We start from the raw sequence: 11,690 nt of genomic DNA on the forward strand, positions 1-11,690 counted from the left end.
AGCCTCCCCAACATATGCAACCCTGTCCATGATAACCACTGAACCCCCCTTATCCGCTGAGCGTATTACAATCTCTTTCACCAGAGTGTCCAGTTTGGTAAATATGTAATCCAAAAAACACACAAATAGCAAGCAAATAAGTGAAAATCCAAAGAGTGACGCCTCCCACTTATTTGATTGCTATTTGTGTTTTTTTGGATTATATATATTTACACATATATATATATATATATATATATATATATATATATACACACACACACACACACACACACATATATATATATATATATATATATACACACACACACATATATATATATATATATATATATATATACAGTATATACACACACATATACATATATATATATATATATATATATATATATATATACAGTATATACACACACATATACATATATAGAGTATATATGTATGAAATTGTTGATGTGAACCTAATATAAATTATTAACTCATATCTAAAGTGTCTCTATATTATACAGACTCTACTGTAATGTTAAAACAGCTGCAAATGACTTTGCAATTCTATAACAGACATTAACAATTAGGGAGAACACTTCTTTCCTAATAATTTCCATTGCACTATTGTGTTCCCTTACATGCTAGCATAATGTTCTTCAGTATGTTTTATCATATGAATGGAGTGTTCAACATTCCAAAGTTACACCCTTTTTTCCTAAACACCAAGTTTTCCTGTCTTCTGCGTAGCAACTAAACATAGCCTGAAAATGTACTGACTTTTTATTTTTGTACAAAAGAAACTATGAAGAGTGTATCATAATGATTAATCAGCATGTTTCCTTTTTAAGCCACTCCTCTACATATCATGATATTGAGAACATAAGTTAATACACGTGCCAGGTTAACTGTAAGGCATCAAAACATTTCTGTCTTAAAGTATTAAAGCACAATTTAGAAATGAAGCACCGTCATATGAGAATCCAGAAATAGACAGTGTTACTTTCCTCAGAAGCACTGAAAGGATTTGACTTCCTACATCTTTACAGAATGGCAGGAGCTGAAAGGGAACAAGTCACTAAAAGCTGCATTGTGCAAATCATTGGTATGATTCTCAATGGCGTTGCAACAGTTTTGGCAATTGCTGTTTGTGCAATGCCCCACTGGAAAGTGTCCATTGTCATGGAGAACGGCTCACATGGAAGACGCATTGATGGGCACTGGATAAGTCGTTGGGATGGACTGTGGATGACCTGTGTAAAGCAATCCAACAACCCATTAAATTGTCAATATTATTCCCAGTCTTTATCCATGACCCCTGATTTGAAGGGTGCAAGAGTTCTGATGTCCTTTGCAGTGCTATTTGCCGTTTTTGCTTTTATTAATGCTCTAACTGGCATTCTGTTTAATCAGTGCTGCAGGAGGAACAGATGGAACCAGAGCTGCTTATTGCTGACAGCTGGCATAAGTTTCATACTTGCTGGAATCCTAATTCTAGTATCTGTGACATGGACTGCAAGTAACGTCTGGAAAGATGTTTGCTTTTCCTCCTGTAAATCTGTTCAGCAACAGGAACTTGGGGAAGCCATATTTCTCGGCTGGCCCACAGTGTTGCTTTTCTTCATGGGGGGATCCATATTTTGCTGGTATAACCCATGTGTCTGCAGAAAGAAAAGAGTCAATCACAGAATTGTTGTCTCTCGACCTGAACTCTGTAATGAAGAAAACTTGATGGGAAGAGAACTCCGAACATACAGACAAAACAGAACCAGCTATTGAGAAGAATAAACAGTTGATAAACTGAAGATACAACATTGTCGTTATCTTATAAATATTTAATATGGACATTATTTATAATAATTTCTCTAAACTAATTATGGAACACAAAAGCTACATTTCTGCCATTTTTCATTTGTCTGTTATCATCTTTATGTTATTTAATCTACATTGTTTCATAATGGTTTAAATATATATTGTATTTATTGTTGTAGTATATAATATATACTGGCAAAGCTAACTGTATGCAATACTGAATCTTACTGCATACACAGATGCAGCATATTGTATGGATAGATACATCTTACTGTATACAATAATATAGCTGACTGTATATATATAGATTTAGCTAATTGTATACCCAGATGCAGCATATTGTATGGATAGATACATCTTACTGTATACAATAATATAGCTGACTGTATATATAGATTTAGCTAATTATATTCCCAGATGCAGCATATTGTATGGATAGATACATATTACTGTATACAATAATATAGCTGACTGTATATATAGATTTAGCTAATTATATTCCCAGATGCAGCATATTGTATGCAATGATTTTGCTAACTTCATACATAGATCCATGTAACTGTATATAATGATGTAGCTAGCTGCATGCAGTGATATTTTTAATTACATATTTACATGCAGCAGGTTACTGTATGTAGCTGACTGTACACATGGGTGCAACTAACTGTTTGCCTTAATGCACTAAACCTTAAAGAAACATGAAACCCGATTGTTTTCTTTTGTGATTCAGGTAGAGCATACCCTTTTAAACAACTTTTCAATTTACTTCTATTCTCAAATTTTCTTCATTCTCTTGTTATCCTTTGTTGAAGTTGCAGCACTACAGGTAGATAGCTCAACACATAAGGTGAGCCAATGACAAGTCATATACGTGCGGCCACCAATCACCTGCTAGCATCCAGTAGTGCACTGATGCTCCGGAGACTACCTAGGTATGAATTCAACAAAGGATACAAAGGGAAAGAAGCAATTTAGATAATACAGGTAAAGTGGAAAGTTGTTTAAAATTGTATGCTTTATCTGAATCATGAAATCATGTTTAAGTTTAAAGGTAACTAGCTGATTGCACCACTATATCTAATGGTGTGTACTGATTTATAATAACAAGTATGGATAAGACTATATATTACTCTAGATGGCTGCTGTATAGAGATATGTATATATGTGTAAGTATTTATGTAGTTATCTGTATGAATTGGCTAAATAGTTTAATATGTACAAATAGAATATCAGATCTACTGTTTAGCAAAGCTGTGTTCAATGTACAAAATGTGAATGTATATAAACAATGATGTTAGATTTTTGTATGGCCCAACATATTTTCAATTGATGTATAAAATAAATATTTTGTCAAGAATTTTTTTATATTTTTTGTAATAGTACCCTAAACAATGTAAAACCTATTCTAATACACTTAGTAACACAGTCTACATATTGTTATAAACTACTGGAATTCTTGGGTTGATTGTTCCCTCATAGGAGACTGTGACAGTTCAACTAAAAGTAATTTCATACAGGTACAAGATGTAAAAAAATAATGAAAAAAAAATCCAAAAAAGGTGCCACATTTTAACTCAGAAACCGTATTAAACATAAACTAACTAAACAAAACCAATTAATCAAACAAAAATAAAATAATAAAACAATCAGTAATTAGGCGGCTATCATTTTAAATCTCCAAAGTAAGATTGTGGGGCATATTTATCAAGCTTCGTATGGAGCCAGAAACTAAGATATGAAGCAGCGGTCTAAAGACTGCTGCTCCATAACTTTTCCCGCCTGCCCTGAGGAGGCGGACAGAAATCAACCCGATCAAATACGATCGGGTTGTATAACACCCCCTGCTAGCGGACGATTAGCTGCCTATCTGCAGGGGGCGGCATTGCACCAGCAGTTCACAAGAGCTGCTGCTGCAATGATAACTGCATTTGCATTTGCAATTTGCATTTATTTAGTCACAAATGTGAATTTGTGAATAAAACACGGATATTCGTTTTGTTTTCATAAAAGGAATATCCGAACAAATGCACTAACTATAAAGAAATGAACAAATACTGACACAATTTGTCAGTATTCAGTTGTTTTCCTTTAAATGAGCTATTAAGGTTTAAATTCTTACCTCTAGCGCGCTAATCCCCAGCCTTCTTCGCAGCACAGCGCATCATAGAGCCTGCATTACAGGAGAAAGTCCACTAGCGATTGGATCTGGGATCTGCCGTGCTACGCCTCCAATTAGGATTAGCGTGGCTCTCCAGCGCATTAGAGGCTACAAGAAAACTTTTTCACCTGCAGCAAAGGAACATTTACATTTGTTTAATGAAAACAAATGCAGCATATGATGGCACACGGAGACAAATGACAGCCAATGATAACTGGAACCAATTTTGCAAATTAAATTGTATTGTCACTCATAAAACGCGTATGGGCTAGTGACAAAACTCAGCTTGTTGATGGCACTCAGAGGGCAATGTTAGTGACTAAGGTAAACTTGTATTGAGTTATTAAGATGCTTTTGCTGAATAAAGACCTCCTTAGGAAAATGTACAACTCTGAAAAATATAGCAGCTCTTATTTACTTTAACGGGACAGTCAACAGCAAAACTGTTATTGTTTAAAAGATAGATAACACCTTTACTATCCATTCCCCAGCTTTGCATAACCAACATTGCTATATTGATATATTTTATAACATTTAAAACTCTAAATGTCTGCCTTTTTCTAAGCTACTACAGACATCCTCTTATCACATGCTTTTTATTAGCTTTTCACAAGAGACTGCTAATTTGTATGCCTTATAGATAACATGGTGCTCACTCCCATGGAGTTGTGCAGGAACACAGCACTATTTGGCTAAAATGCAAGTCAATAGATAATAAATAAAAAGTCATGTGATCAGGGCTTTTAGAAGAGGCTTAGATACAAGGTAATCACAGAGGTACAAAGTATATTAATATAACCATGTTGCAAAATTGGGGAATGATTAATGAAGTGATTATTTATCTTTTTAAACAATAACATTTTTGGAGTAGACTGTCCCTTTAAAGTAAAGATTACAACAGATTTATCTTAGCAATAGATTTTAGATAAACTCTTTTCACATACCTGTATACATTAAATATTTTCAACAATTTTTGTTTATAACACCTCCTCAACAATTATGCCATGTCTGGGAAATATGGTCACCATGGTCAAAATATACTATAAAAAAAAAAAAAAAAAGCCTGCACTATGTCCTTCCAGACTCCACACTACACATTTTGAGGACACGTCCCTACACCAGGTGTGTCTACAATACACATCAACAATTAAAGGGACAGTCTACCATAGAACTGTTATTGTTTTAAAAGATAGATAATCCCTTTATTACCCATTGCCCAGTTTTGCAAAACCAACACAGTTATATTAATATACTTTTTACCTCTGTGATTACCTTGTATCTAGGAACCTTCTTCCAGCCCCCTGATCACATGACTGTGACTGTTTATTATCTATTGTCTTAAATTGTTTTGTGCTAGATCTTAAATAACCCCCTGTGCCTGATCACAGTGTTATCTATATGGCCCACGTGTACTTTCTGTCTCTTTGTGTTGAAAAGAGATTTAAAAAACATGTGATAAGAGGCAGCCCTCAAAGGCTTAAAAATTAGTAATACCAGCGCACGCAAATTTGCGCAGGTATTATAAGTTAATCACAATGCGAACCCGACCTTGTGTACGTATTGCATGGAAGCTTTGCTCTCACAAGAGCGCAATTCCATAGGCTCCAATGGGAGCCTCGTTCTGATGCTGTCAGACACAGCAAAGAACCTAGCGCAGTGCAGGGGGTAAGTCACGTCGCGTTTGGCAGCAAATTTAAGATATATATGTACAGTATATGTAACATTTATTATGAATTGGATTAAAACCTTTAAAAAATAACTAATGCAATTTATGTATGTGTTTTTATAGAGTAGTTTTAAAAATGTAGCTCCTGTGTATTTCTTAGAGTCAGACATTATGGCCCCAATTTATCAAAGGTGTTGCAGACCTGATCCGACAGTGCGGATCAGGTCTGCAACACCTCGCTAAATGCGGAGAGCAATACGCTCTCCGCATTTAACATTGCACCAGCAGCTCACAAGAGCTGCTGGTGCAATGCCGCCCCCTGCTGACGCGCGGCCAATCGGCCGCCAGCAGGGGGTTGTTAATCAACTCGATTGTACTCGATCAGGTTGATTTCCGGCGATTCCTGTCCGCCTACTCAGAGCAGGTGGACAGGGTTATGGAGCAGCGGTCTTTAGACCGCTGCTTCATAAGTTTTGTTTCTGGCGAGTCTGAAGACTTGCCAGAAACACGGCCCTTCAAGCTTCGTACGGAGCTTGATAAATGGGCCTGTGTGCATAATTTTTTTTAACTGAATGATTAAATATATAAAGTGTTGCTTCTATAAAATTACACACAAAATATCTTATGCCATAAAGATTCTAATATGTATATTATGCAATTGTTTTAAAATGTGGATATTTACATACTCTTGGTCTGTATTTGTAAGATGATGAAACAATACAAATTGTATTATGCAACTTTTAGTGCTTTAATAACATTTCTTGGGGGTCTGTAGCTGCTTAGATGCCTGAGATACAGGCTTCTAAGCAGCATGCCCCCTGTGCGGTGATGTCATCACATTATTGCGCTTGACGTCAGCCCCGGCGATGCCTGTCACTCTACAGGCACGATTGCCAGGGTAGGGGTGGGTGGGAGCATGAGGGCATGATGGCATGAATAAGGGATAGCATCCTGAAACGTTGCCGTTCTTTTTTGTCTGCTAATATTTAAATAAATATTTTTGTGCTGCCACTCCTACTGTGTGGTCATGGGTGGGAGCTCCCACATCTCCCTCAAGGTGGGAGAGGGCCAGTGACGGCTCTGAGCCGTCATTAGCACCAGAGTGGGAAACTCTGTGATGACTCAGAGCAGTCATTAGCACTCAAAGGGTTAAAGGGATAGGAAAGTCAAAATAAAACTTGCATGATTCAGATATAGTATGTCATTTTAAGACACTTTTAAATTCACTTCTATTTTCAAATATGCTTTGTTCTCTTAGTATCACTTGTTAAAAAATGAATATGCAAGTATCATACACTAGTGGGAGCTGCTGCTAATTGGTGCCTGCACACATTTGTCTCTTGTGATTGGCTAAATAGATATTTTCAGCTATATTGGAATAGCCATATTGGAATAGCCAATAGAATGCAAGCTCAATCCTATTGGCTGATTGGATCAGCCAATAGGATGAAAGCTCAATCCTATTGGCTGATTGCAACAGCCAATAGGATTTTCCCCCTTTAATTCCTATTTTCTGATAGAATTCTATCAGCCAATCGGAATATAAGGGACGCTATTTTAGATGACATACCTTAAAGGGAACCTTCATTCTTTGTTGACCATCGGGAGAAGAGGATGCTCAGCACCTGATCTTGAAGATGGAGCTGCTCTGCGCTGGATGGATGAAGATAGAAGATGCCGTCTGGATGAAGACTTCGGCCCGCTTGGATGAAGACTTCTGCCGGCTTCGCTGAGGACTTCTGCTGCTTGGTTGAGGATGGATGTCCGGTCTTCGGAAACTGTAAGTGGATAGTCGGTGGTTAGTGTTAGGGTTTTTTAAGGGTTTATTGGATGGGTTTTATTTTTAGATTAGGGTTTGGGCAGAAAAAGAGCTAAATGCCCTTTTAAGGGCAATGCCCATCCAAATGCCCTTTTCAGGGCAATGGGGAGGTTAGTATTTTTTTTACAGGTAAAAGAGCTGATTTCTTTGGGCAATGCCCCGCAAAAGGCCTTTTTAAGGGCCATTGGTACTTTAGTGTAGGCTAGGGCTTTTTTTATTTTGGGGGGTCTTTTTTATTTTGATAGGGCTCTTAGATTAGGTGTAATTCTTTTTTATTTTTGATACTGTGTTTTTTTATTTTTTGTAACAGTGTTTTTTATTTTTTGTAACTTAGTTGTTATTTTTTGTAATTTAGTAATTTGTAATAGTAGATTTAAATAATTTGAGTAGGGTTAGGTTTTTAAATATTTAATATATTTAATTTAATTGTTAATTTAATGTAATTTTAGTATAATAGTTAGGGTAGGTTATTTAATAGTTTAAAATAGTTTAATGTAATTTTAGTATAATAGTTAGGGTAGGTTAATTAATAGTTTAATATATTTTAATGTAATTTTAGTATAACAGTTAGGGTAGGTTAATTAATAGTTTAATATAATTTTAGTATAATAGTTAGGGTAGGTTAATTAATAGTTTAACATGTGCTTTCGCTGCTTTCAGACTCCCATTGATTTCTATGGCATCTGCAGACTAAAGGGTGGCAGATTGAAAACCAGGTACGCTGGGCCGGAATAGCCACAAGCGTATCTGTTAGAAATTTGATAACTTGCAAAAGTTGTCAGATAGTGCCGAATTTGTATTCGGAACATATGTAATGACGTAAGCATCGATCTGTGTCGGATTGAGACCTGCGGAATTCCAGCGTATTTGGGGTTGACAGCTTGATAAATATCCCTCTTAGCCTCTACTTCTTTATAACTCAATGACACTGTCAATATATTCAAGTGCAAACTATTCTAGGGGTATAGAGTACTAGAAAATATTTGCCATTAGTCATTTCGATTAGATTAAAACTTAAAGAGACAGTGTACTGTAAAATTGGTCTCCACTAAATTAGTTTTCAATTACTTATTATACCAGTTGCAGAGTTTCTTCTTTAGTTATATTTTTATATATGCAATATCTGTCTCTGTGAAACCGCAGGTCAGTCAAATAGGCTGAGCTTGTAGGGAGAGTTAAACTTATTTCCTTTCTTTATACTCAAAGTCCTAATTTTCTTAGTTTATCTGTCACTATATACACACAGACTAATACTTAAAGACCAATACTTAGAAAACAATTCAAAATTAACATTTTGCTACCTCTCTGTCCCACTTACACTGAGTATTTACATATATATAAAATGTATTAAACCCTGAAGTGGACTGCATTCTCAAACCAGAGTGGGTACATGTCCCAAGGCACTTGCAAAACAGCAGAAAACTTTATTTGCAATATTTGATGTAAGGAGGCTGAAGGCTCGTGCGGAAATACAAAAGTGACCCTAGAGGATGTTAGTGTAGTAGGTGACTTCTTTTTGCTTGATTCTCTTAACAGATTTTTTCTGTCAATTTTATCCACCTGTGATTGGGCCCTGTTAATGACATGCAAGGGGTAAGCTCTTTGGGATAATCTGTCTTTCATATGCTTACATTGGTCTGCATAGGTTGACCCATCCATACAGTTTCTCTTCACCCTAATTAGTTGCCCCTTGGCAACTGCAAAAGGAACATTCCTTGGGTGACAACTCCTCACATGTAGGAGTGTATTTTTAGTTATGGGTTTCCTATACAGATCAACAGAGATACTACCATTTTCTTTCCCAGTCAATGTGATGTCTAGGAAGATGATTGACTCCTTCTGGCTTTCAAAAGTAAAGCTAAGGCCCACATCATTGACATTAAGATGTTGTATAAATTCTTCAACCTCATTCAATGGACCCTGCCAGACATAAAGCAGATCATCAATGTAGCGCCGATAAAGCGCTACATTGTCCCTGAAGGCATTTTCACCTCCATAGATGTGGGACCGCTCCCACCAACCCATAAAAAGGTTGGCATAGGAGGGGGCAAACTTTGCCCCCATAGCGGTCCCACACCTCCGGAGGTAAAATTTGCCCTCAAAACGAAAGTAGTTGTGGGTCAACAGGAATCTCCTGGCTCTGAGTACAAAATTAATAAACTCACTCGTGAAATCTGAGTGTTGCTTAAGGAAAAATGCAATCGCCTTAAGTCCTTCCTCATGAGGTATAGAGGATTACAGAGCCACGACATCCACTGCTAACCATGAGTACCTTTCTGCATGCCATTGTGTATTCTCCAATATGCCAATTATGTCCTTGGTATCCCTGACATAGCTGTGTAAGGCTAGCACAAAGGAGTGTAGTATGGCATTGACCCATTCTGAGAGATGTTCAGAGAGTGACCCTATGCCATTTACTATGGGTCGTCCCTTAACATTTTCAGTAGATTTGTGTACTTTTGGAAGATGGTAGAAGATGGGCACCACAGGGCTATCCACTAACAAATAGTCATACGTAGCCCTGTCAAAATGCCCATCCTCCAAACCATCGTCCAACAATGATCTTAATTCTCTCAAATAAAGTCTAGTGGGATCATTCACAAGGTGCAAATACTGGGAAGTATCGTCAAGTTGTCTATAAGCCTCCCCAACATATGCAACCCTGTCCATGATAACCACTGAACCCCCCTTAGCCGCTGAGCGTATTACAATCTCTTTCACCAGAGTGTCCAGTTTGGTAAATATGTAATCCAAAAAACACACAAATAGCAAGCAAATAAGTGAAAATCCAAAGAGTGACGCAACCCACTTATTTGATTGCTATTTGTGTTTTTTTGGATTATATATATATTACATATATATATATATATATATATATATATATATATATATATATATATACACTAACACACACACACATATATATATATATATATATATATATATATATATATAGTATATACACACACATATACATATATAGAGTATATATGTATGAAATTGTTAATGTGTACCTAATATAAATTATTAACTCATATCTAAAGTGTCTCTATATTATACAGACTCTACTGTAATGTTAAAACAGCAGCAAATAACTTTGCAACTCTATAACAGACAATAACAATTAGGCAGAACACTTCTTTCCTAATAATTTCCATTGCACTATTGTGTTCCCTTACATGCTAGCATAATGTTCTTCAGTATGTCTTATATGAATGGAGTGTTCAACATTCCAAAGTTACACCCTTTCTTCCTAAACACCAAGTTTTCCTGTGTTCTGCGTAGCAACTAAGCATAGCCTGAAAATGTACTGACTTTTTATTTTTGTGTCAAAAGAAACTATGAAGAGTGTATCATAATAATTAATCAGCATGTTTCCTATTTAAGCCACTCCTCTACATATCATGATATTGAGAACATTAGTTAATACACGTGCCAGGTGAACTGTAATGCATCAAAACATTTCTGTCTTAAAGTATTTAACACAATTTAGAAATGAAGCACCGTCATATGAGAATCCAGAAATAGACAGTGTTACTTTCCTCAGAAGCACTGAAAGGATTTGACTTCCTACATCTTTACAGAATGGCAGGAGCTGAAAGGGAACAAGTCACTAAAAGCTGCATTGTGCAAATCATTGGTATGATTCTCAATGGCGTTGCAACAGTTTTGGCAATTGCTGTTTGTGCAATGCCCCACTGGAAAGTGTCCATTGTCATGGAGAACGGCTCACATGGAAGACGCATTGATGGGCACTGGATAAGTCGTTGGGATGGACTGTGGATGACCTGTGTAAAGCAATCCAACAACCCATTAAATTGTCAATATTATTCCCAGTCTTTATCCATGACACCTGATTTGAAGGGTGCAAGAGTTCTGATGTCCTTTGCAGTGCTATTTGCCGTTTTTGCTTTTATTAATGCTCTAACTGGCATTCTGTTTAATCAGTGCTGCAGAAGGAACAGATGGAACCAGAGCTGCTTATTGCTGACAGCTGGCATAAGTTTCATACTTGCTGGAATCCTAATTCTAGTATCTGTGACATGGACTGCAAGTAATATCTTGAGAGATGTTTGCTTTTCCTCCTGTAAATCTGTTCAGCAACAGGAACTTGGGGAAGCCATATTTCTCGGCTGGCCCACAGTGTTGCTTTTCTTCATGGGGGGATCCATATTTTGCTGGTATAACCCATGTGTCTGCAGAAAGAAAAGAGTCAATCACAGAATTGTTGTCTCTCGACCTGAACTCTGTAA

The 11,690-nt window shown here is 36.6% G+C and overlaps 1 long non-coding RNA gene across 1 annotated transcript; it reads right to left on the minus strand.

The window, feature by feature from the left end:
- Positions 1-499: 499 nt before the first annotated feature.
- LOC128652968 (uncharacterized) lies at positions 500-11,465 on the minus strand. The gene is made up of 4 exons (XR_008401324.1): positions 11,171-11,465; positions 7,189-7,396; positions 3,914-4,080; positions 500-1,643 (listed from the first exon to the last, which is right to left on the minus strand). It is a non-coding gene; the product is annotated as an uncharacterized LOC128652968 (long non-coding RNA).
- Positions 11,466-11,690: the final 225 nt, after the last annotated feature.

Source organism: Bombina bombina, chromosome 3, assembly GCF_027579735.1.
Source record: "Bombina bombina isolate aBomBom1 chromosome 3, aBomBom1.pri, whole genome shotgun sequence".
Taxonomy (NCBI): Eukaryota; Metazoa; Chordata; class Amphibia; order Anura; family Bombinatoridae; genus Bombina; species Bombina bombina.